Raw genomic sequence first — 25,825 nt, forward strand, 5'->3', positions numbered from 1 at the left:
GTTATTAAGTGGTTGGATTAGGCTTTGAACCAATCAGCTTAACTCCATATGCCTTGTATTTAACCTAATTTGTAACATCTTTAATACAGTCATCATTTGACAGCACATAAATTCAGAACTTCAGAACTTAGAAATAACTTATAAACTTGTAAACTCACGTTAGGCATGAAACAAATGACCACACTCAACATAGGACATAAAAAATGGTCTCCACTCCAAAGTTTAACTACTATGCCATTTATAAGTAAACTTATTAATATTTCCATCTATGGATAAGCTTTAATTTCTTTTAAACAAAGTGTTCAAAGCAAACATAATAACATAAATTTGTTACCAATATATGATTTATGGATAGTCTTTAAAAAGAGTGATCATCACCAGAAAAACATTACTTTAACTTTTGAGTTTTAAAATAATCACATTAGTGAGATCTAAGGCTGAAACCTATTAACAGTAGTGTAGTATTAACCTCACCAAAACAGACTAACTTCACCCAATAAATGACAACTGGTCTGGAAACTTCACTAACTCTTTCAAACCATGAGGATATTCCTAGACACACAAAAAACTCATTAAAGAGAGTAATGTCAGGAGTGTTGTGGTGTAGTTGGTTAAGCAGCCGCCTGCAATGCTAGAATCCCATCTTGGGGCTCCAGTTCTAGTCCCAGCTGCTCTGCTTCTGATCCAGCTCCTAATACCCCTAAGAAAACGGTGGAAGATGGTTCTCGTACTTAGGCCCCTGCTATCCATGTAGAAGACTGGATGGAGTTCCAGCTCCTGGTCCAGCCCCAATTGTTGTGGCCATTTGGGGAGTGAGCCAGTGGATGAAAGAGTAATGTTGATTCACCTTAGAAAAATGCATAAAAATAGGGTAAGAGGTAATGGGTGTTTGGCCACGTTAAGACATGTTAAAAACATGTTAAACTGGGCCAGCACCGCGGCTCACTAAGTTAATCCTCCACCTGTGGCGCCAGTACTACGGGTTCTAGTCCTGGTTGGGGCACCAGTTCTGTCCCAGTTGCTCCTCTTCCAGTCCAGCTCTCTGCTGGGGCCCAGGAAGGCAGTGGAGGATGGCCCAAATGCTTGGGCGCCAGCTGTGGCAGCCATTTGGGGGGCTGAATCAACAGAAGGAAGACCTTTCTCTCTGTCTCTCTCTCACTGTCTAACCCTGCCTGTGAAAAAAAAAATATTAAAATGACTGTGTCCCACAGTGGAGTGCCTGTGTTTGAGTCCTGACTCTGGCTTCTGATTCCAGCTTCCCACTACTGCAGATTCTAGGAGGCAGCAGATGACACCTCAAGTATTTGGGTTCCTACCATAGACATGAAGGATCTGGACTGAGCTCTTGGCTCACCTTTGGCTGTTGTGAATATCTGTGTAGTGAACCAGTGGATGACAGCACGGGCACAAGCACTTTCAAATAAAATAAATGACATTAAGCAAGTAATAACTTCTATATTCACATGTCATAAAAAACTATTCAACTAAAAAAATGTGTAAATTTTCAATGTTGTCTTCATAGCAGCTGTATCATCAGCATTTGCCATTCTGCCAGTTACAAGGCTACTCAAATTAGCAATAACTTATCTGTTCAGTCATCATTTGTACTTCATCTCCTTCATTCCTGCAGTAGTATCCCATTTCAAATTTTCAAAGACCAACACTCTTCATGATGATGAAAAATTCAAGTTTACATATTCTTTCTAAATAAGCTGCATTGAAAAGATCTCCAATTTTTTCGAGTCTTCATTTGTTTTCATTCTGTATTATGATACTGCATTACCACCAAAGCTTTTTTGCAAATTCAGTTGGTTCTTTTGCTAGAACTGTACCAAGGATTAAAATGTCAAATTCAGGACAGGCATTTTGGCTAGATTCAGCTTTTTCAATGAATTCCACTGTTCCATGCTTTCAAGTAACACAATGTTCTTGCATTCTCTAATTTATTACAGGCAGTAATGCTGGTAATTCATTTAAAGATCTTTTATGGACAAAGCAGGAATGATTTTTTTAAATATACATGATTTCAACACAAAATCACAGGATTTAAAAGTCCACAGCAGAAGCCCAAATCAAACTGACAGTAAGAACAAAAGCAGGATGAAGGGACTGGATACCACAGGCACCCAAGCAGATTATAGCCAAGCTATAAGCAAAAGATTTTGTACACATGGCAAAATGAAGTACATATTCATGTCTTGTGTTAAGCAGAACCTCAAACAAAGCACTCATTTAGCCAGGGATGAATGAGTACACTCTGAAAAATAATACACTTAGTGAATGAAGGAAGTAGTGTTAATCAAGGCTATTTGCCTATTTAAAACATACACTGCACAAAACCAACTGGAAGCAATTTTTATACAATATGACAACCTGAAGACAGTAGTAAGATGCTAATTTATTCTGCTCTCCAGTGATGTATTAAAAATACAGAGCTTGTCTTGAAATGCATCAAAAAAACAAGATGGATCAATGTTTGGACAACAAGATGGACAGACCTGTGATAAAGCCAACCCAGTAAAATGTTACTGAAAAAAATGGAAGTGAATATGTGGGTATCTAAAGTAAAGTTCTTCCAACCTGGCTGTAAAGCTTTTTATAATATGTTGGTGGAAATTTCCTAGTTTCTCTTGCTTTTCTGATCAAAATCTTCTACAATGAAAATACTGTTTACCTGCTACACTATAAAACCACACCTACATATGGTAGACATTCATGACATAAGAAACTAATTTATAAGAGTAATACATCCTTATACAGCTAGATTAAAAATGTAGGGGAAGGAGTATCATTACTAAGGTAAAGACTAACGTAAAGACAATCTCCCATACTGGCTTCTCAAACATCTAATTTTGCTCATAACTAGATTCAAACTCTGAGTAAATCACATCTCTAATATGGTTTCAAATAAAAGTACAAAATGTAAATGGCTAACAGAACATTAATTTTTATCCATATTAAAAAGCCATTACTAGACCATCTTAGAATGTGCTGTGTATGGAGGAAACTGTTAAATGAACATTAACCTTTTTTTAAATTTTAGTTTTAAACTATGACTCAAGCACAGGTGAAAGCATATCCTTCATCCAAATGAACAACAAATTGTATGTGAAATAATGTATAATACCTACAGGAATCTTAAGACAGCCATAAATAGATCACAAAGTTTCAGGTTTTAGAGTGCATGCCATCTTTGGCTCTTTAACTTATTGAAGAAGCCAATTTCTCCAGAAATAAATGCTGTTAGAGAACAAGAAAGCCAGTGGTATTAAAAAACTTCAGCTGACAACCATATCGCCAAATAATTGTCTAGAAGTTATAACACTGAAGCATCTGTATTGTCAGCCACCTCAAAATTAGCTTTCATTTAGTTATTTTTAAATATTTTTGTATTTGAAAGGCAGAGAGACAGGCAGGGGGAGGTTGTGGGGAGAAAGATCTTCCATCTGCTGGTTCACTTTCCAAATGGCTGCGACAGCCAGGTCTGGACCAGGCCAAAACTAGGAGCTCCAGCTGGATTTCCCACATGAGGGCAGGAACTCAAGTACTACAGTCATCACCTGCTGCCTCCCAAGCACGTTAGCAGGGAGCTGGATTGGAAGCAGAGTAGTTGGAACTTAAACCCACACTTCAATATGAGATTTGGGCATCCCAAGAAATGGCTTAACCCAGAGCACCACAAGTCTACCCCAAAATTAACTTTAAATGTTCCCACTATCTATCTCAAGGTAAGTGAAACAGTCTGACCTCTCTTCTATTCTTTTAAAAAAAAAAAAAAAGGAGGCCGGCGCCACGGCTCAATAGGCTAATCCCCCGCCTGCGGCGCTGGCACACGGTCGGGGCGCCGGATTCTGTCCTGGTTGCTCCTCTTCCAGTCCAGCTCTCTGCTGTGGCCCAGGAGTGCAGTGGAGGATGGCCCAAGTGCTTGGGCCCTGCACCCGCATGGGAGATCAGGAGAAGCACCTGGCTCCTAGCTTCAGATCAGCACAGCGCACCAGCCGCAGCGTGCCGACCACAGCGGCCAATGGGGGTTGAACCAACGGGAAAAGGAAGACCTTTCTCTCTCTCTCACTGTCCACTCTGCCTGTCAAAAAATAAAAGGAAAGAAATTGATTCCTTTTCAATTAAAACTTGTCTATATATGCATACTCAGGAAATAAAAATGTAAGAGAAATTCAAAAGTAACTCCTAAAATTAAAGAAACAATTTCAGTATTATCTTATTGGGAGGAGAGGGCAAGCTACAAACACTATAGCAGTTAACTTCACTGGCCTTTTCCATTCAGCAATATAAATACCAAAATAGGCCTACCTATTCATATGCACTTCATCTGAGGAACTAGTTTTACTCCTGACAAAACAGATATATATCTGTTTAAAAAAAAAAGCATTTTTCCATAAAAGATATATTGTGATTCTTGCAACTCTTCCTTCACCAAAACTTAAAAATGCCTTGAAATATTCACCTGAAGTTTTTTCACAAATGTACTCACTTAAGCAGCTTTTTAAAAAATCATTATCATTGGTCATTTATGTATTTTATTTAGTTTATACATCCTTAAAACTTTCTAAACCTAATTTCTACTTCATTTTATCTTTCAAGCATAACTTGACCTAGTAAGAACAAAGTGTACTAGTTGAATAAGCTATTCTCCAGATTACAAACAGGTGGTTAACAATATCTCTGTTTACTATATTATATAGTAAACAGGACCTATGGGCAAAAGAGATTTTCAGCAGCCTTGTCTTAACTTGGTGCTGTTTTCCATATAGGAAATGGATAATGGGGAGGTAACTCCCTAAAACTGTAATACAACTTGAAGAAACTTTTACATTAGGCACTTGAACACCCAAACTTTTCTCTTTATATTAACAAACCACAAGTTGTTACAATTTCCCCTTTACCCAATACAATACAGATTTCTAGTTTGGTTCTTTCTGAACTATCCCTATTATTCCTACCACTCCCACAGTGCTACACAATTTACAAAACACTTCCAAATCACCTTAAAAAAAGAGAAAAATTCCAGGGCCAGCACTATGGCTAAATGGGTTACCCTATATGGGATATGGGCAGTGAACCAGAGGCTGGAAGATCTATCTCTCTGTCTCTCCCTCTGTGTAACTCTTTCAAATAAACAAATAAATATTTTTTAAAAAATCTATTTACAATTAAGTAATCTGATGGTCTAATTCTATTTCAAATATAAAACACAAAGTACAAAGTACATTTTACAGGGCTTAATATATAGATTTTCCAGTGGTGCAACTATCATGCAACCTGAAAGATTATGCTTGATTTACCTAATTCATGAAAGAAAACAATGCTTATGATAACCCCACCTGTGTGATGAGTCACCAAGATGACAAACCTAAGCCCATTAACATTTCTGTTAAAATCAAACTGATTCTATGTACAAGAGCAAGTCTCTGACAATTTAACTGTGTATTTTAGCATAATCATACTCAAGTATACACATTACAATACAGTCAGTTTTATTATAATGCTTTTTATGTGAATTTATCCCAACAAGATTGACATATTACTGAACAATTTGAGCATGAAGAAATTTTCATATTTGATTATGTGTGATTTCATCACCAAGAAACACTAAAATGAATGCAGAAAACTGTACCCTGCTGAACTAGGCCACACAGAAATTTGGGAATCTATAAAACACCCCCCCCCCAAACACACACACATATAAGGACACTATGGCAGAATGGGTAAAGCCAGCACCTGCAGTGCCAGCATCCCAGCTGCTCCACTTCCAATCCAGCTCTCTGCTATGGCCTGAGAAACCAGTGGAAGATGGTCCAAGTCCTTTGGTCCCAGCACCTGCATGGAAAACCCAGAGGAAGCTCTTTGCTTCTGGCTTCAGATTGGCACAGCTCCAGCTGTTGCAGCCAACTGGGGAGTGAACCAGCGGATGAAAGATACCTCTCTCTCTCTCTGCCTCTCCTTCTCTCTGTAACTCTTTCAAATAAATAAATATTTTTTAAAAAAGGACAGTGAACCACACATTCATATAAATATACCGTTATAATTTTCCATTAGATCTCACATGACTTTCCTCCTTCCTGTACCTACTCACAAATTGATTCCTTCCAATGTTCACTTCCACAAACGTTTTCAAGACTGAAAGTCAGAATTAAAGTATTAAACATTTAACATGGACAAAATAGTGCTAATTTTAGGTTCCTATATTTTTAAAATGTGTCACTGATTTAGTTTTTGCATTCTATGCTCCTAACCAATTTCTCCAGTAAGTCCTAGTTTTTAGTTTTTTCAATTTTGCATGGCACAGCAGTTTTTAAAAACAAGTGTCCCATGTTACAGCAGCATCAGATGTATTTTATCATAAATTTCTTTCAATTTTATTTGTAGGACGAGGGGTATGGGTTTTGAAAATCTAGTGTATACAGTGACTACATCACTTATTTTGATTGCCAAATCGATCTTTTTTCTTTAGGTCCTATTTTTGGTATCATATTTAAAAACCAAAAGTCAGATTTTCTCCTATTGTCTAACAGTTTTATAGCTATATTATTTTATATATTTTTTGTTTTTATCTTAGAGTGACAATACCTACCTTATTTAACAAGTCTACTTCAAATAACATACTCTTTTATGTGTAAAGACCTAATAAAACAGTATATTACCAATATCTCCATCCTAGCCTTTGTATTAATGCCTTCTTTCTACCTTTACATGATACACAATTTACTGCTATTTTTCCATGGTCTTTTAGAGCAATTAAAACTAAGAAAATAATGACCTCTATTTTTTTTCATTTCCAGCACTCCAAATTTATTTGTGTATATCCAAGTTTCAGTCTGTATGAAGAACTAGTATTTCTTGTAAAGTATATTTGGCAGTAAGCTTGGCTTTTGTTTTAGGGTGTCTATTTCACTTTCAATTTTGAAAGACTTTTGCAGTATATAAATTTCTGGGTTGACAGGTTTTTCCTTTCACTACTTTAAAGCTGTCACTCAATTGTCTTCTTGCACACTTGGGTTCTCTGCTACCTATCATCTTTATTCCCTCCTCTGTAACATTTCTCTTTCCTTTGGCTACCTTCAAGATTTTCTCCTTGTCTTGTTTGCATTAATTTATGATAGGTGTTCTGCACACTCAGGGATGGGATATTTAATCTGCCTGATGTTCTCTTGGATCTGTGGTTTGATATTGGACAGTAATTTTGGAAAATTCTCTAGTATTTCCACAAATATTTCTTCTGCTCTATTCTCTCTTCTTCTAGGATTCTAGTTACGCATATATTTAAATGGTTAATATCTCCCAAGTTCTTTTAAAATATTACTTGTTGCAATTGCATAATTCCTGACATACCTGCAAGTTCACTGACGCTTTACTCAGCTGTGTCAAATGTACTGAGAACAAAGCCATTCTACATCTCTTTACTGTTTTTCATTTCTTTAATTTCCTTTCGATTCTTAGCTTCTCTGTTGAAATTACCCATCTGATCTTCATACTATCATACTCCTATTATAGCATTCAACAAATTATAGTCATTCCAATGAATCTGAATGTAGTTCTGATAACCTCTTTCTCTTAAGAATTTTAGGGTTTTGGTTTCTGTTTGCTTCTGATCTTTTCATGAGCCTTGTAAATTTTCACTGAAACCTGGTCATGTTGTACAGGACATCAGAAACATGAGTAAGTTTTATGACTGGAAATGGAAACACATTTACTTTGGTATTATTATTATTATTATATTTGAGAGGGAGAGAGAGAGAATCTTCCATCTACTGGTTCAGTTCCCAAATAGCCACAACGGCAGGAGATGGCCGATCCGAAGCCAGGAATTTCCTCCGAGTCTCCCACAGGGGTGCAAGGGCCCAAGCACTTGGAACATCTTCCACTGATTTCCCAGGCCATAAGCAGAGAGCTGGATTGGAAGAGAAGCAGCCAGGAGACTAACTGGCATCCCTATGGGATGCCGGTGCCACAGGTAGAGATTTTAGCCTATTACGCCACAGCACCGGCCCCTGTAACGGTTTTAGTGCAGTGTTTGTGCAAATCTAGTTATGGGTCAAGATGGCATTATGATGTTACTAGAGTATCCCATAGCCTTCACCTATTTTCAGAACAGTTGTTGCTGTAATTTACTAGACTATTTGATCATCTGTGCTGTGCCTCCTTGCACAATCTTATGTCTCCCTTAGTATTCTGCCATTGTAAGTTATTCAAAGCCTTTTCCCTTGCTGGTATGGGGTGGGGTTTGCAGTTTCTAACGTTCTCATTAAAGTACATGCTAAGTCATACACTATGTCCCTGATCTCAGGGTTGTGGCCTCCTTGGTTCTCCCATCCTCCCCTGGCTGCAGTTTTGAGTTCAGTGCCTCTCCCTTATGCATAAGATTCTTCCTCTCTTCTCCCGACTCAATGAATATCCATCAACAGGGCCAGCCACGGTGCTCTTCTGACCAGACTAAAGCTTCTGTTCTGGCCGGCGCCGTGGCTTAACAGGCTAATCCTCTGCCTTGCGGCGCCGGCACACCGGGTTCTAGTCCCGGTCCGGGTGCCGGATTCTATCCCGGTTGCCCCTCTTCCAGGCCAGCTCTCTGCTATGGCCCGGGAAGGCAGTGGAGGGTGGCCCAAGTGCTTGGGCCCTGCACCCGCATGGGAGACCAGGAGAAGCACCTGGCTCCTGGCTTCGGATCAGCATGATGCGCCAGCCGCAGTGGCCATTGGAGGGTGAACCAACGGCAAAAAGGAAGACCTTTCTCTCTCTCTCTCTCTCACTATCTACTCTGCCTGTCAAAAAATTTAAAAAAAAAAATCTTAAAAAAAAAAAAGCTTCTGTTCCACAGAGGAGAGTAAGAGTGTCTTCATACTCCTCAAAGTTCTGTTGCTCTAGGTCTACAGAACAGACAACTCCACATGCTCTTTCCACTCTTTCTAGGAAAATTCCCAATGTGGTTTGTGGATAAAGAGCATCAAGATGGTGTACTCAACCTTCATCAATTTGTCAGCTATTCTAGCTGAACTCTTTTAAGAGTGACCAGGAGAATGCAAATACATGAATATCCTCTCGGTAAGCATTTTATCTCCTTCAATTGTAGCCCAATAGTTGGCTCTGCAGCCTCAACTCTTTAATAAGCTTCCAAAAAGGCTTAAATTTGAAGTTAGTCTAGTTCTTTTTTTCTAGTAAAGGTGAGAAGAAAGCTGCTTTTAGCACCAAGGCCAAAGCCAGATGTGGGTACATTATTTGTAAACTATTTCAGGATAGTAAAGGAGGGGTTATAAGTTATTTGGTATAAACAGGATCCTTTATTGGGTCTGACAAAGCTGAGAAACACTGATTCAGTCTCTCAAAAACAACTCACCTTTAACCACTGCCAAACATCACAGGGAACATTTAGGCCAAAATCTATTAGCAGCAATCAAATTTGTGCTGCAGTTTAACTGCATAGCCTTGTTTTCTACTTCACTAATTTTAAAGACTACTAAGTATCCTTAATCAGAGAAACAGGAGAAAGGTATGTGCAACAGAAACCTCAAATTTACCTGTATAAATAAAACTGGTTGATGACTAGAACCAAAGTAATCAAAAGATACTTAATTGGGGTTGAAATTAAAAGGGTGTCTACTAAGAACCAGACTCCACTATCAAGCTTTTTTACAAACTAATAGTAAAGCAAGAACTGTTACAGTAGACCTGGGCAACCAGCTTCAATTTGTCAATAAAGCTAAATTATTATAAATAAGCCATGCTTTCCTTGATTCCATAAATTTTTCCACTGTTGACATTCATAATTTTATTGAACTTTTAGCTTAGCTTGTTTGCAAGTAAGCTTGTTAACACTGCAAGACATTCACATATCTTACATTACTTATTCCAGCTACTTGAGAAAAAGATTGCCTCTCAGAGGAATACAAATGCTGCTGTTTTCCATGAACTGTACTCTGGCTTTCTGAGTAACCCTGACTCCTCTTTTCCTCCCTTAAAATGGTCTACTTCCTGTTTTCAAATGAATATAATGTAATATTTTCTGAACAAGGACTTATGTTTCCTGAAAGCACTATAACACTAACAGCACAATCCAAGTTTGAGATGTAGCCATTTAAGCAGTTTCACATTTACACTTAATGCTAACAAAGTTTTATGTTACATACCAAATTAAGTCAAATAATAAAGAGCTTTCTGGAAATCAAAGAACTGAAATCTATTCAGGATACTGTTATTTCTCACAAGTAGTTTCTGTAAAACGCTTTTTATCTTTTTTGGCCTTTAAAGGCAAGTTCTGTTTTATAATCTTATAGACCAACTGGTATACTACAAAACCTGACCACTTTGAGTAATTTCCCCAAATTCTGCATGCAGTACTTTCAAACCATATCAGCAAGAAAAAAATTACTAGGGACAGGCCCTAAAGAAAAATTCTGGAATGTTACTTTTCTTCCAAAACACTAAAACTCCAAACGGCATAAAGTAACTCTACAGCACAAGGCGCTCCACAGAGGATGCAACAGCATCAAGTGGAGGCCCTGCTCTTCAATGGGAAGCAAGAAATCAGTACTTTGGGAGATCACCGCTGTATTACGGGGGAGATGACTGCTTGTTCCCATCCCTAAGCAACGATAAAGGAAACAATCTCAAGACAGTGGTTAACGCTAACACTCTTAAAAAGGAGACAATTTAAAGGAAGGGGCTCTTCTTAAAGTGTAGTAGTCTCAAACATGCGTTAAAAAACACTTTTCCCAAGGACTAAGCCCTACTTTACCCACTCCAAGCCCGTATTGAGAGGTAAAACATCACAGCGTAGCAAAGGAAAAGCTATTGTGAATAAGCTGCCTTGCAAAAAGTAAAGAACCTTGGGAGAAAACTCGATTTCTGGGAAAGGGAGGGACTGTACGAGACGCCTGGTCTGCTCAATTCCTAACACAACAAAACGAAACTAGGCAAAACCCAAGTCAATGCGGGACACTTGAAGGGCCACTGAGCAGAGGATCCCAAGAGTGTCCCGTGCCCAGCGTTAATGGTGCCGGGACGAGAAGGCCTAGAGGGATTCCCCAAGGCGGAGCCCTCAGGGAAGAGAGGTATGGGGTAAGGATGTGCTAAAGGGCGTGGGAGGGGCGTGGGAGAGAAATCGAAAGAACTTGGCAAAAGGGGTGGGCTACACAGGGCAGTGCCCCAGGCAAGTATCACTCAGGATGGGGGTAGGGATTCTGGCGGAAGAAACCAGACAGGCAGCCGAGAGGAGGGTAACCAGATTCCTTCAGCAGATGCAGGTTCGAGGCCCAGAGCAAAGTACGCTCACCGGGAGAAAGCTTAGGGCAGAGCCCTAGTCCTGTACCAGGGTCAGGGTCAGCTTTACCTTCGGGGGAGGCTGGAGAGGCTCCGGCCCGAGCTCCTCCCGCCGCCGGCTCTGCGTCCACAGTGCGAGGAGGCACCCTCTGGCCTCCTCCTCTCACCACTTCCCCTTCCCCGCCGGGGCCCTGTGGCTCCGCTACCGCGGGTTCTTGGCGCCGCCGGGTGCGGCCTCCCCGCCCCTCCGCCTCCTCCCTCCGCCTCTCAGAGACTCACTCTGGAGGCAGCCATCTTCACTGGGCTTTGCCCGACCTCACTCAACGCGCCTGCGTCGCCTCTGCCCCTGAAGTCACGAGACACAGTCAGCTGATCTACTCTTCCGCCTTCCGCCCCGCCCCTTTGCCTACGTCTCCTGCCCTCCCTGTCTCATTCGTCCCCGGTCTCTGAAAGCCGGCGTTCCTCCACCCCGCCAACCGCCCGACAGGAACACATGCGCAGAATGATAAGGCGGCGGTAGAATCTGGAGTTCACGCAGCGCGGCGGTGCTGAAAAGGGCACGCCCCCCCCCCCGCCCCTCCGGCAGTGTTGGAGCGGACACACCCCCGGCACGCACGGGAAGGGCTACGCCCCTCAGCGCACATCTGGTGGCAGGAGTGTGGCCCGGTTGTGCGATTTCTGTGCCCTGAAGTCTTGTTATAAAGCATCTCCTGGCCTAAACCCGGCCTTGTCTCTAGCTTAACTGGGCTGGGATCCTGCGGTTTCGTTTGATATCGAGACTCCCGGGACGGCTGAGCGGTGGTCTGGGAAGTGGCGGGAACACCTCGGAGATGCCTCAGGCCTAGTTCCTGTGAGTTCTGGGAAGATGCTGCTGACAGCTCTTCTAGGAGTAACTTCTCAACTCGGAGGGGGAATTACCCAGCTGCACAACCGGCAATGTGATTCCAGAACCTGTGCTCTCTGGATGGCGTCTCCGTGATCTTGTCGGGTCCCGGAGTCGTGCAAGGAGTGACAGGGTGGCCAAAAGGGAATGTTGGGACTTCGCAGTGTTATGCGGACGTTCGGATGTTATCTGGGGCCTCTGGTTTGTTTAAGGAGGGCCAGTGACCACTCCCAGACTGGAACTGTGGAGATACAACTTTAAATATTAGTGTTTTAAAAATGGTGATTCTGCTGCAAACGCCAAACAGGCCGTGTAGAGCAACTTGTGTGTATATATGTATTATTTTATGAGGGTTAAAGAGCTGTGATAAGAATTTCATAGTTGCGTAGCAGTCCCGAAATTGTGATTTTCTTGGTGTGGACGGGGGGTCCCCTTCAGCAGCTGGTGGATTTTATAGCTAGTGATTGCTGGGTGAAAAATGTGAAAGATGGCTCCAGCAGACTGAATCTTTATTCCAGTGACCCTTTGTCCTACCTTGGGGCAGAAAAAAGGATATTTACCTTTATCCCTAGACCAGACTTTTTTGTACTGCACCTATAGGATAAGGGGCATGTAAAGGGGAGGTATCAGAAACAGCTGGGTATGTGACGACAAGACCTGAACAACAGTAGGAAGGAGGGAAAACAAAAAAGGAACAGGAAAGCAGAGTTAAGGGACCTTTTTGGTTTATCCCAGAGAAACAGACACTTGTGATTATGTGACATTTTATTGGTTACAAAGCCTTCTAGTAATGCTGCAAGTAGATGTGAGGCATGTTTCTGTTATTATACTTTTATACAGAGGAAGTAGACCCAGAGAACCTCAGAGACTGTCTCAAGGTGACCTAACTCCTAAAGGTTGAGCCAAAATTTGGCCACCAGACTTCTAGCACCAAGGCCAATGAACTATATTACACCTCCATACTGCCTCTCTGTTCAATATTTGAGACTAGTAATATCAGTTCTCAGGGTTGGAAAGAACATTAGGCTTCCTGAACTGCCCCTACAGAAGAGTCCCTGCCACCCAAGACATCTTTTTCCATTGCATTTTTGGAAACCACTTTCCTTGTATACAGCCAACTAGTCCTCTCCCATGAGACTGATTTTTTGCCCCTTTCCTCTTCTGTGTTACATTCTCTTATTTACTGATACAGTTATTCATCCTGTCCCTACTTTTCCCTCTGACTACCAAAGCCACAGATTCCCATTTTAGGAAGAGATATTCCTGGTGTTTCAACTGCTATTCACAAGATGTGATTTCAAACCTGCCTGCCCTCCCCCCACCTCTCTCTTTTTCTTTCTTTTTTAACCACTTCCCTGGTTGGTCATAGTTGGATTTGAACAAGTTTGTCAGTATCCTTCTTAAAATGCTAGAATAGGAGTCAGGGGGTAGGAAATCTGTTGAATTCTGTACATCAGTTTCCCCCCTTTGCAGTGGGGGACAGATTGGACTGAAGTTCAGATACAGCCTAAGTGGGAATTTATAGCCAGTGAGCAAAGTGTGAGGTCAATGGATAGAAAATTGCTGAAAAGAAACATCAGGAATAAGGGGGAGTCTGGCTAAACCCACCTCACAGGAATCTTACAAATATCAGCTTGTGGGGGTGAGGGGATGGTAGAGGATGAGTAATCTGATCAGATATCAGGATGATCAGATATCATCCGGCTAAAATGACTTTGCAGAGTTCTTCTGTTAAAACTGGATTTTAGAAGAAAGTATCTGGGCCTAAGAGAGGTTCAGAAGCATAAGGTTTAGTCAAGCAAAGAATCTCTGTCACTTGTTGAAATAATAATGGATATATATTTGGTTAAATAAAATTTGACGTTAAACTTAATTTCACTTGTTTCTTTTTTTTTAAATGTAACTACTAGAAAAGGTGAATTTACATATGTCGCTCCCATTATATTCCTCTTGGACAGTGCTGTTACTAGAAAGTTGGATTCAGATCCAACACTTGGGTTGAGTTGATGAGTTTTAAACTCCCAAAAAACTGTTTCTTGTTTGCCACTAGTAGGTTTTCTCAAGGTTTAGCTCTCGAAATGGCTGACAAGTAAAGGCATGAAGATTTCTTGACATAAATCTATATATCTTGCATATATAGTTTCTACTTTTTTTTTCCTTTTGGTAAATCATGGCCTGGTTTCCCCCACATAATCCTGCCTCAGGAACTGTAATTTTACTATAACTGTGAAAGACAATATCTTTTCCAATAATAGGATGATGCTCATATGTAAAGGATTTTGAACTTACAATATGTTGTATTAGCAAAAACAAGTTTTCATTCAATTCTAGGAAATTGGCTAGATCTAATCATATTTTCAGAGGTTGATCAAGAAGAAAAGTAAAATACCTGTTCTGTGTTTTGGCAGTTTTAAAACATTATTAAAGTTTTAACTGTTTAAGAAAAAGATCTATTTTATTTTCTCTTATTAAAATTAGCTCCAAATTCCCTTTTGCAGTATTCATTGCTGAGGATTTTCTAATTCTTACTAGTTAATTCAAACACTTAACAGTAATTACCAAATTGGACACAAATCTAAGGCCTTATTTTTTTTTTTTTTTACATAAAGGGTTTTCAAGTGAACAAAATTTCCAGGGTGCTATGAAATTAAGACTTGTTAGTCATCAGCACTTGAAGGAAATGGAGAAGGTCTTCAGGAAGTTAGTGGAAAATGCACATTATCCTTGAATTTCATTTTTTGCAAAGTTTTTGAAGCCATAATGTGCTAAAAACATCACAGGAAGTTTCCTTTTCTCTAAACTTGGGCTGTTGATACCTACCTTGAGAAACATTGGAAAGAGTTAAATAACTTGTAGAACACATGGTTACTAAGCACTCAATAACTTAATTTCCTCACACTAGTTATAACAGGGTATCCAGCTTATTTGCATCATCCTTGTGCTTGAGTTTTCTTTGTTGTGGTTCTTAACTGTGTTATTAACAAAAGGTAGGGAGTTCACATTACATTCTTTGATAACCATATCTAAATACTTGTGAAAAATAAAAAAAGTTCCTCACCCAAAATCTCATCATTTTATTTCTGATTAGAGAACATGGAAAGTTGAATTGCTAAGTTCATTTATGAATAATACAATAAAGACCCAAAAATATAGTTCTGTCATAATATAATATTTGAGAAATGTTGAACCCTGACTTGACCATGAAGAAGTTCTTAGAGTGCCAGTGGCCAATTTACACCTAAATCAAGGTGAGTTAACTGGGTGCAGCAGAAACTTTTCCTCATGTGTTTTGTTGAAGTTCATCACAGCTAGAAGGAAAGGATGTCTATATACTGATCTTGGATAAGAATAGTCATGTTCCTTCTGAGAACAAAACCTCATTATACAAATTCTTACTGGCTTTGAGCATATAGTGAGGGTATCAACATTTTACAAAGGTAAATAGAAATTTTTTTCTTTTGTGCATTAGTAAATGAGGTGAGAACTAAAAAACTACTGAAGAAAATAGTATTTCAAGGTCAGTTACTGGTTCTCAAATTTATACTGTGGATTTTGTGAAAAAAAGAAATAGTCAATATAAACCCAAATAAAGACCTCCAAAATCTTACTAATATAAAGGTAACATGTAAAAAAAAAAAAAAAAGAATTCACTTTGATGAACTCCAAAAAGATATCATATGAGAATAAGTTTTCAAATTTTTTATCTAAGGGAATGTATCAAATAAATTAAAAGTCAATTATATTTTTTTAAAAGTAACATGTACTGTAATACTCATTGCTACTACTGAATTTTTAAAAATGTTATGGGTACTTTAGCTCTATTACAGATCTACATACATATTAGACAACCTTTGAGAGTTAAAAACAGTATACTACAAAGAAACAAAGGTTTACTTGTAGCAGGTAAAATAATATTTTTTCCTTTGTTGTAACTACTTACAATGCACTTACTTGGAGGCATATTTTTTTCTGTAATCTTTATCTTGTAAATGTTCAAATTCCAGTTCTACCTACTTAACCTTTAAACCTCAATTTCCTTATCAGTGAAATGAAGGTAGTAATATGAGGGGACTTCAAAAAGTTAATGGAATATGGAATTAAAGGATAAATTTGGGCTGGTGCTTTGGTGCAGCAGGTTAAGCTGCTGCGTGAAATACTGGCATCCCATATGAGAGCTCTTCAAATTCTGGCTGCTCCATTTCCAATCCAGTTCCCTGCTACTGCTCCTAGAAAAGCAGCAGCAGATGGCCTAAGTACTTGAGCCTCTGCCACCCACATGTGAGACCAGAAGAACCCAGGAGAAGCTCCTGGCTCCTGGCTTTGGCCTGGCACAGCCTAAGCTGTTGCAACCATTTTGGTGTGAACCAGTATATAGAAGATTCTCTCTCTCTTCCCCCCTTCTCTCTCTATAACTCTGCCTTTCAAATAAATCCTTAAAAAAAAAAACTAATTTTGTTGAAAAATTTTTTGAGATCCATGTGTAGTTTTTTCCATCAACTTTGAAGAATCCCTAGTACATATCAACTCAGTATTGGTACTAATGTTATTTAATATTATAAATATATAATAGAATTAAACTCTCAAAAGTAGAATAAGGGATAGGGAGATAATTTAAATGTGCCAAATCATCCTTCCCAATAGGGAGTAGATTAATACTTTTTAAATTTTAGGAACAATAAAGGAGAGAAGGAAAGTAGTACCACTCATTTTCCTTAAGTCTGAGCTTTCTACCTTCCTGTATACCTTTTGTTCTCTATCTAAAAGCAGATGATGGGGGCAGTACTGTATTACACAATAGGGTCTTTATTTGAGAGACACAGAGAACACTCCTGTCCCCTGGTTCACTCCTCAAAAAGCCTACAATGGCCTCGACTGAACTGGAGCAGGAGCCAGGAGAAGGGACTTGATCTCTTTCTCAGGGGTGGCAGGAACTCAGTTACTTGAGCCTTCGCCACTCTCTCCTGGGTTTATATTAGCAGGAAGCTGGAATCAGGAGCCAGAACTCGGAATCAAACCCAGGCACTCTGATGTGGAAAGTAGAGGCCTTAACCCAGTGTCTTAATTTCTAGGCTAAACACCTGCTAAACACAGTAGGTAGTTTAAGCAAATGCTTAGAACACCAAGAAAGCAAGGGCCCCCAAGATGAAGGAAACTTGAGAAGGATTTGCTAGTTAATGTCTTATTAAAAGAAGCATCAAAATAAAAATGATGGGAAAAATCAGAACTTTGTTGCACTTTCTTCACTTATTTCATGAGTCTATATTGAGGACCACTGGTGATCTAAATCTGGCTCTGAATTGGGAAGATTTTTTTTTTTTTTTTTGACAGGCAGAGTGGATGGTGAGAGAGACAGAGAGAAAGGTCTTCTTTTTTGCCGTTGGTTTACCCTCCAATGGCCGCTGCGGCCAGCGCATCGTGCTGATCTGAAGCCAGGAGCCAAGTGCTTCTCCTGGTCTCCCATGCGGGTGCAGGGCCCAAGCACTTGGGCCACCCTCCACTGCCTTCCCGGGCCATAGCAGAGAGCTGGCCTGGAAGAGGGGCAACCGGGATAGAATCCGGCACCCCAACCGGGACTAGAACCTGGTGTGCCGGCACCGCAAGGCGGAGGATTAGCCTGTTAAGCCACGGCGCCGGCCTGGGGAGATTTTAAATATATCTGAATATGTGTTCACGGAAGAGATTGCATTATGTAATTCTGCTGACAATGGGACTTGAAGACAGGCCTGAGATGAAAGGAGAGTTGTTAGAGGGTGTTACTATGTGTGCAGTCAACTGTGCATCCCACCCTGTTAGAACAACCTGCTGTCAGCTGGTGCTAACCTATCTGTGCAGATGAAGACATGTGCCAAGGCTCAGAGGACTCAAGATTTTCCCAATGCCTCCCAGTTAAATTTGAGAGGAGTTCAAAAAGTTCATAGGAAATGGAATTAAAAGATAAATTTATGTTGATGGAAAACATTTTGAAATTTATGCATAGTTTTTTCATAATACAGACTTTCTGAAAACTCCTTGTACATGACAGAGTGAGAATTTGAACTCAGATCTGCCTTGTTTCCATGCCCAGGATTCTCCAAGAGTAATCAGTAATTTTTTGTTGTAAGTGACATGGTACTCTGAATACATGGAGTAAATGGACTTCGATATCCTTCTGGTCTTTCAACTAAAAACGGTGTGATTTTCTGCCATAAACTGTGTAGTGACCACTATGACTATCAGTGGATGGAGGAAAAACAGATCTAGAGGCCATAGATGATCGTAGGGGAACTACAAATGATGGACAGAATTTCCAGTGAGAAAAGATGCATTTGAATAGCTACATGGAAGTTTTGTACTTACTTTTTCCCTGAAGGTCATTAGTATTTCCATCAGAAAGATTTTCCAATGTGTAGTTGTATTTCTTAAGGCTTGCTTAGTTGTATCAGCTTCCCATTAATGGCCTGATAACAGAATCTTTCAAAAATGTATGTGTAGCTTGTATTAAGAAGCTCTAAAAATTTCACCAGATCACTAAATTTAATGGCCACTTTATCCTTTCTGTTATTTATAATCTTAGAAGATATGTATTTTCTTTCACAAGGGTTTATTTAGCTTGTGTGCCAGTGTATAAAGATTGATTACTGGAAAACTATATCTCAGTCTTACTTGGATGCCATGACAACCTACCATAAACTTGAAGTAAAAAACGGTCTTTTGTTTTGAGTCTTAGCATCTCCTCTTCAGATCCAGTTTCCTACTGGTGCATCCTGAGAGGAAGTGAATGGTGATTCAAATGCTTGGGCCCCTGCCACCCACGTGGCTTTGGCCTGGCCCAGTCTAGCAGTTGTGCACATGCAGGAGTGGGGGGGAGAGGGGCCAGCGCCATGGCTCACTTGGTTAATCCTCCGCCTGCGGCGCTGCCATCCCATATGGACACCGGTTCTAGTCCCGGTTGTTCCTTCTCCAGTGCAGCTCTCTGCTGTGGCCTGGGAGGGCAGTGGAGGAGGGCCCAAGTGCTTGGGCCACTGCACCCGTATGGGAGACCAGGGAGAAGCATCTGGCTCCTGGCTTCGGATCAGTGTAGTTGCAGCCATTTTGGGAGTGAACCAACGGAAGAAAGACTTTCTCTCTCTCTCTCTCTCTCTCTCTCTCTAACTCTACCTGTCAAAAAAAAAAAAAAAAAGCCTATGTGAAAGATCATTGCTTCTGTACTGTGTATGCTAAAATCACAGAGAATGTAGAAAATGGTATCAGACAGCAATTAGTGAAAACTATCAAACCATGTCAGACACCACATTCAAGGCCTTGTGCTGGGAACTTCCAGTTACCAGCACCAAAATCGATTGAAACAAGATAGCTCAGCTACAAGATTGGCAAAGAAATGCAGAATGGTTCAAGCCTGACTATAGATTCTTCAGTATGTGGAACGAAAAGGATTCAATATGTCATCATATGATAAATGAGTGGTTTATAAACAAGAGTGGTATTTTGCTACGACTTTCAATGTTGACAGGTTTTGAAGTACTATCGAACCTATAGCATCTTAATTTCTTTTGTGTTCTCTGCCTTGTGATTTTCTGTTATCACTATATCTACTTGTAAATCTTTTTTGACCCCTACATTTAATATTGGAGAGGGAAATCTATCCTGAAGTGATTTTACTGTTTAGAAAATTTTCTTAGCTGTGAAGCCTTGTTACCGACTTAGACAGATAGTATGTTCAGTACTTTTTACCCCTGTCCTTCAGATCACTTCTGGTACTTCAGTGGTTTTTCCTGATCCACCACAGCTAAAGAGGCTATGCTACAAACTAGTTAAAGGGAAGACACATTCATTCCTCTCCTTCTGACTGCTTTGATCATTTATAGCATCTCATAATGGTAGTTTGTAAGTTTGAATTGGGACTTTTCAGATCCTTTTGGAGGGGCAAAGGAGGTTTTCTGGAAATTCCTTTATAGTCAGCTTTTCTGGGGGACTTGTTTTTAAACCCAAAAACTTGAACCACATTCCCTGCACATGAACTTGTTTCTTCTTTTTTCCCTTCCCTCATTGTCTCATTTCCAGCTAGTCCCATTGTAGTTATAGACATCTGCATTGTAAAAACAGTTTTATCCATTTTTTTTAAATTCAAGAACTGCTTACCTACTATGTATATAATAGAGTATAAAACTAGAAAAATGCAGATGTTGAAGACATAATAGTTATCTTGTGCTTTAATACTTTGTGGCAGGATTACACCATAAACAAATGAATCAACTATGTAGTTCACAAATATGGAAAATGAACCAAAGTGAAAAGGATAACTTCCAGCGAATATCTTTCTATTGTAACCCATTATTTAAGGGAATAGAAGTGATTTCTTCTAAACAGGTTATAATGCTTGTTTCAAATTACTTTTCCTCAGTCCTGCTTGCCAAGAACACAAATGTTAACTATGATCTAGGAACCCTTCCCAGATATATTGGCAGGTATATGTGTGATCTCAGAATACACAGGTGACTTAGTATGATATGACAACAGAAAAATGGTTGATTCATTTACATTGTTTACATTTCTATGACCAGGCCTTAAGGGAAGATCAGTTTTTTAAGAAACCAAACAGTGTCTTCCTACCTGTCTCCAAATGTAAAACAAAAAAAAAGGGTGTTTGAGCTTCAGTGTTGTTTTTACTCAGAAATAGAGTCAAGCAAGAGTTTGTTTCCAAGTGGCCCACTTGGAAATGTAAACATTTTGTTTAGTTCCAATAAAAGATATTTGTATTTTTTGTTATTCATACCCTCCATCATACCACACTATCTTCTGTATCAAGTAGTCCAACAAAAATATACCTGTTTTGTTCTAAAAAAAAATCAAGACTTATGCTCATTTTCAGTCTTCCTCAGTTCCTATCAATCTGCAGCCTAAATTAGTAAACAAATGAAAAATAAATAATCTATTACTATTGAAATCAAACATGCTAAGGGAGAAGTGAAACTGTAGAAAAATCTAATATCAACTGATATTAAAGTGCATAGGGTTGAAGTTGATGGGTTGACACAGGAATTTTCTCCTTTTTTTGAAGGGGTTGTGTCTTATTGTTTGAGTTAATTTATTATGAGTCCACTTGAACTCAGAATCCAAGTCTATGTGACATCAAATAGATTAAGAAATCAAGTCCTGGAAGCTGCTAGCCCTCTTCTGTGTTTCCCTTAGCACCACCCTTCAACTCAATCACCTCTTTTTACCATTTGGTGAAAGATGTCTTAAGGCGGGGCCAGTGCTGTAGCATACTAGGCTAAGCCTCTGCCTGCAGTGCCAGTGTACCATATGGTTGCTGGTTCATGTCCTGGCTGCTCCTCTTCTGATCCAGCTCTCTGCTATGGCCTAGGAAAGCAGTGAAAGTTGGTCCAAGTGCTTAGACCCTGTACCTGCATGGGAAACCTGGAAGAAGCTCCTAGCTCCTGGCTTCAGATCAGCTCAGCTCCAGCCATTGCAGCCATCTGGGGAGTGAACCTGTAGATGGAAGAACTTTCTCTCTGTCTCTCCCTCTCTCTTTCTGTAACTTTGCCTCACAAATAAATAAATAAAATCTTTAAAAAAAGGAGATGTAAGAACGGGGCCATCAAAGTAGGAGGTACCTTTCTCTGAAGGGAGGAGAGAACTTCCACTTTGACTATGGCCTTGTCGGAATAGGATCAAAGTCAGCGAACCCTAAAGGCTTCCATAGCCTCGGCAACTCATGGCTAGAGCCTAGGGAGATTACTGACGCCATAAACAAGAGTGTTAAATTGTTAAATCAACATCAGGAGTCACTGTGTACTTACGTCCCATGTGGGATCTGTCCTTAATAGGTTGTCGAAGGTGAAGTAATGATATAGCTAGTACTGAAACAGTATTTTTACACTTTGTGTTTCTGTGTGGGTGCAAACTGATGAAATCTTTACTTAGTATATACTAAAGCGATCTTCTGTATATAAAGATAATTGAAAATAAAAAAAAAAAACCCTTGGTTTTAAATTGGAAATTACATAGAAAAATAATCAATCTTTTTTTAAAAAAAATATCTTGCAGAATCTCTGTCATTAATGTGATGTACACTGTTATTTAATGCTATAACTAGTACTCCAACAGTATTTTTTCACTTTGTGTTGCTATGTGAGGGCAAACTGTTGAAATCTTTATATAAACTAAACTGATCTTCTGTATATAAAGAGAATTGAAAATGAATCTTGATGGGAATGGAAGGGGAGAGCGAGTGGGAAAGGGGAGGGTTGCAGGTTGGGGGGGAGTTGGGGGGGGGGAGCCTTTGTAATCCATAAGCTGTACTTTGGAAATTTATATTCACTAAATAAAAAAAAATATCTAGTAGAGAGGATTTTGATTTTTCCCAACTCAAAGGGATTATAAATATTTAAGGTAATATAATAATTATCTGTAAACATTATATACATGTATTGGTATTGCTATGTGAGGGCAAACTGTTGAAATCTTTATATAAACTAAACTGATTTTCACTTTGTGTTTCTATATGGGTGCAAACTATTGAAATCTTTATACTAAATTGATCTTCTGTATATAAAGAGAATTGAAAATGAATCTTGATGTGAATGGAAGGTGAGAGGGAGCGGGAGAGGGGAGGGTTGCGGGTGGGAGGGAAGTTATGGGACGGGGAAGCCATTGTAATCCATAAAAAAAAAAAAACATTATATACATGTATTGAAGTGTTACACTGTGCCCTAAATTATTATGTGTCAATTGGAATACAAAAAAATCTGAAAAGTAGCAAATAAACAGGTCATACACCCAAAAAAAAAAAAAGGAGATGTGTTAAGGAGGCCAGTATTATGGCACAGCAGGTAAAGACACTGCCTACAATTCCGGCATCCCATGTGGGCACCAGTTCAAGTTCCAGCTGCTCCACTTGCAATCCAGCTCCCAGCTAATGGCCTGGGAAAAACGGTGGAAGGTGGCCCAAGTGTTTGAAGCCCTACCACCCCTGTGGCATACCCAAATGAAGTTCCTGGTTCCTGGCTTTAGCCTAGTCTAGCTCTGGCTGTTGCAGCCATCTGGGGAGTGAACCAGCAGAGGGAAGATATCTTTCTGCCCATCCCCTTCTGTATTTTAAAAAAATCTTTAAAAAATACATTAAGGAAAGGGGGAAATCTAGTCCAACACTGGGAACAGTCTTCTAGTATTTTAAGAAGGGGATAGATGGATACATTACTACATGACAGTAGTATAGTGGTGACCTATACAAAATTTTGGCAAGAATTGCTAGTTTTATATTAAAAAATGTGAAATTGATTTCTCTTTCCAGCTTTATACTTTTTTGCCTTACTTTTATCATCCCCCTACCAACCTCACTAAGGGGTCTTATATAGAAAATGAGGAAAGGCTTTCAGCCATCACCAGAATTAGAGGTCTCATAGAGGGTCAGATGCTGTGGCACATGGGGTTACCTCGTATCAGCGTACTAGTTGGAGTCCTGGCTTCTCTGCACTTTTGATCCAGTTCCCAGATAACGTGCCTGGGAAGCACTTGAGAGACCTGGATAGAGTTCCTGTCTCCTGGCTTGGGCCTAGCCCAGCCCCAGCTGTTGCAGTCATTTAGGGAGTGAACCAGTGGATAGAACATTTTTGATTCTCTCTCTCTCTCTCTCTCTCTCTCTCTCATTCACTTTCTCTATCTCTATGTGATTCTACTTTTCAAACAAATATGTAAATAAATCTTAAAAAGAGGCCTCCTAGATAGCCCATCACTCATGTGGCATATATTACAAAGTACCCTGATTGTTGTTGTTCTTAATATTCTGGCTTCAGTGGCATTCTGATTACATGATTTCGAATGATTAGAATGGTCTTCACTGAGAAAGGCAAGCAGCCATTCCTGCTGCTCTGCTGCTGTCCCTCTGGGATTATGCTCTTCAACATCTGTCCCACTGCAATTTTCCTGGAAGGTGGTGAACCCCTGCCACAAACCAGATGGGAGGGATTGGTGACCTGTTCACCTCTGGCCAGCTCAGGAGATGACGCTCATATAAGATTTTCGCTGCTTCAATCAAATCCTGGAATTCAGTCAAGTCTCAGCAACTTGGATCAAGAGGGCTAAACTTTAGTTCTGCCATTGGGAGTCAGAGGGAACCATTAGCACCCTAGGCCCTACCAAGCCTCTAGAGTGCAATTAACACCTTTACAGGGGGCTGGTGCAGTGGCATAGCAGGTAAAGCTACCACCTGCAGTGCTGACATCCCAAATGGGTGCTGGTTCAAGTTCCAGCTGATCTACTTCTGATACAGCTCTCTGCTGTGGTCTGGGAAAGCAGTAGAAGATGGCCCAAGTCCTTGGGCCCCTGCACCCACGTGGGAGACCAGAAGAAGCTCCTGAATCCTGGCTCCGGATCTACCCAGCTCTGGCTGTTGTGGCCATTTAGAGAGTTGAACCAGTGGATGGAAGGCCTATTTCTCTCTATCACTCTTTCTCTCTGCCTCTGCCTCTCTGTAACTCTGACTTTCAAATAAATAAATCTTTTTTTTTTTTTTTTGTGACAAGCAGAGTGGACAGTGAGAGAGAGAGACATAGAGAAAGGTCTTCCTTTTGCCATTGGTTCACCCTCCAATGGCCACCGCGGCTGGCGCGTTGCAGCCAGCACACTGCACTGATCCGAAAGCAGGAGCCAGGTGCTTATCCTGGTCTCCCATGGGGTGCAGGGTCCAAGCACTTGGGCCATCCTCCACTGCCTTCCTGGACCACAGCAGAGAGCTGGACTGGAAGAGGAGCAACTGGGACAGAATCCGGCGCCCCGACCGGGACTAGAACCCTGTGTGCCGGCGCTGCAGGCGGAGGATTAGCCTATTGAGCCACGGCGCCGGCCATAAACAAATCTTAAAAAAAAAAAAAAAAAAAAAAAAACCTTTACAGCACTGGTCAGGTGAGGGCACCAGTTTTAAGAATCAGTAAGTCAAAATTTGCAGAGAACTTTGAAGATTACAGAAGGATTTGTTGAGAATAGTTGAATGCACTCTGCTGAATGAGAAGGGTGGAGATTTTACAAAACATTTTTTTTTTACCATAGCATATGAAACAACTACAGAGCATATAGAACAAGAAGCTAATAAACAGTTCCATTTCTGCCTCCTTGAACTAATCAAGATCAGCCCATATACCCTCCAAAGCACTGATGGAGCTTCAGTCTCTTCCTGCCTTGTTTTCTCTCTTTCCTCATTGTGACCCAGCACACCCGAAGGGAAACTACCCAGCATCTTTACAGCAGCTGTTGCAGAAGCAGGGCTGTCGAGTCAGCGTTTGGCAGGAGAACAGAACACTGTTCAGTGGAGGCCTTCACTTCACTTTTGTTAGGCCAGCAAACAACAGCAGTCTCCTGGCATGCACACACACACACACATACATTTTGCTGACATTTCTGTTTCCAATCAGGAAAGGGAGGCATTTTCTCTCTCTTCAACCTTTTTCTGGCAACAGGGAGTCTTGAGCAGCTGCACTGAGAACTGTTCCTATCTAACAGCAAAGGTGGAACACCAAAGTCCTTAAAAATAAACAAACAGGTAAGTCTTTCCCACAGACCCTCACTTCCGACCCAGTTCTCCAGGCTCCTCTTTTCCCACTCTGCTCCCCATTGGTATCTGCTCAGTACAATTATTCTCTTTGTAGCTGCTCTGTGTAGGGAGGAGAAAGATTGAGCCCTCTGTAACCTCTGCTC

The 25,825-nt window shown here is 40.4% G+C and overlaps 1 protein-coding gene across 4 annotated transcripts in view; it reads right to left on the reverse strand.

Moving 5' to 3' along the window:
• DNAJC13 (DnaJ heat shock protein family (Hsp40) member C13) overlaps positions 1-11,619 on the reverse strand; it is a 145,140-nt gene extending 133,521 nt beyond the window's left edge. Inside the window, exon 1 of one of the 4 annotated variants that reach the window (XM_062214722.1) lies at positions 11,551-11,619. The gene's annotated coding sequence lies outside the window, so the exon portion shown is untranslated. Of the gene's footprint in view, positions 1-1,354; positions 1,375-3,747; positions 3,934-11,341; positions 11,525-11,550 lie in introns of those variants that run through there. The other 3 variants (XM_062214706.1, XM_062214713.1, XM_062214730.1) reach the window with 3 other exon arrangements.
• Between the last annotated feature and the right edge of the window lie 14,206 nt (positions 11,620-25,825).

Source organism: Lepus europaeus, chromosome 2 (genome assembly GCF_033115175.1).
Source record: "Lepus europaeus isolate LE1 chromosome 2, mLepTim1.pri, whole genome shotgun sequence".
NCBI lineage: Eukaryota > Metazoa > Chordata > Mammalia > Lagomorpha > Leporidae > Lepus > Lepus europaeus.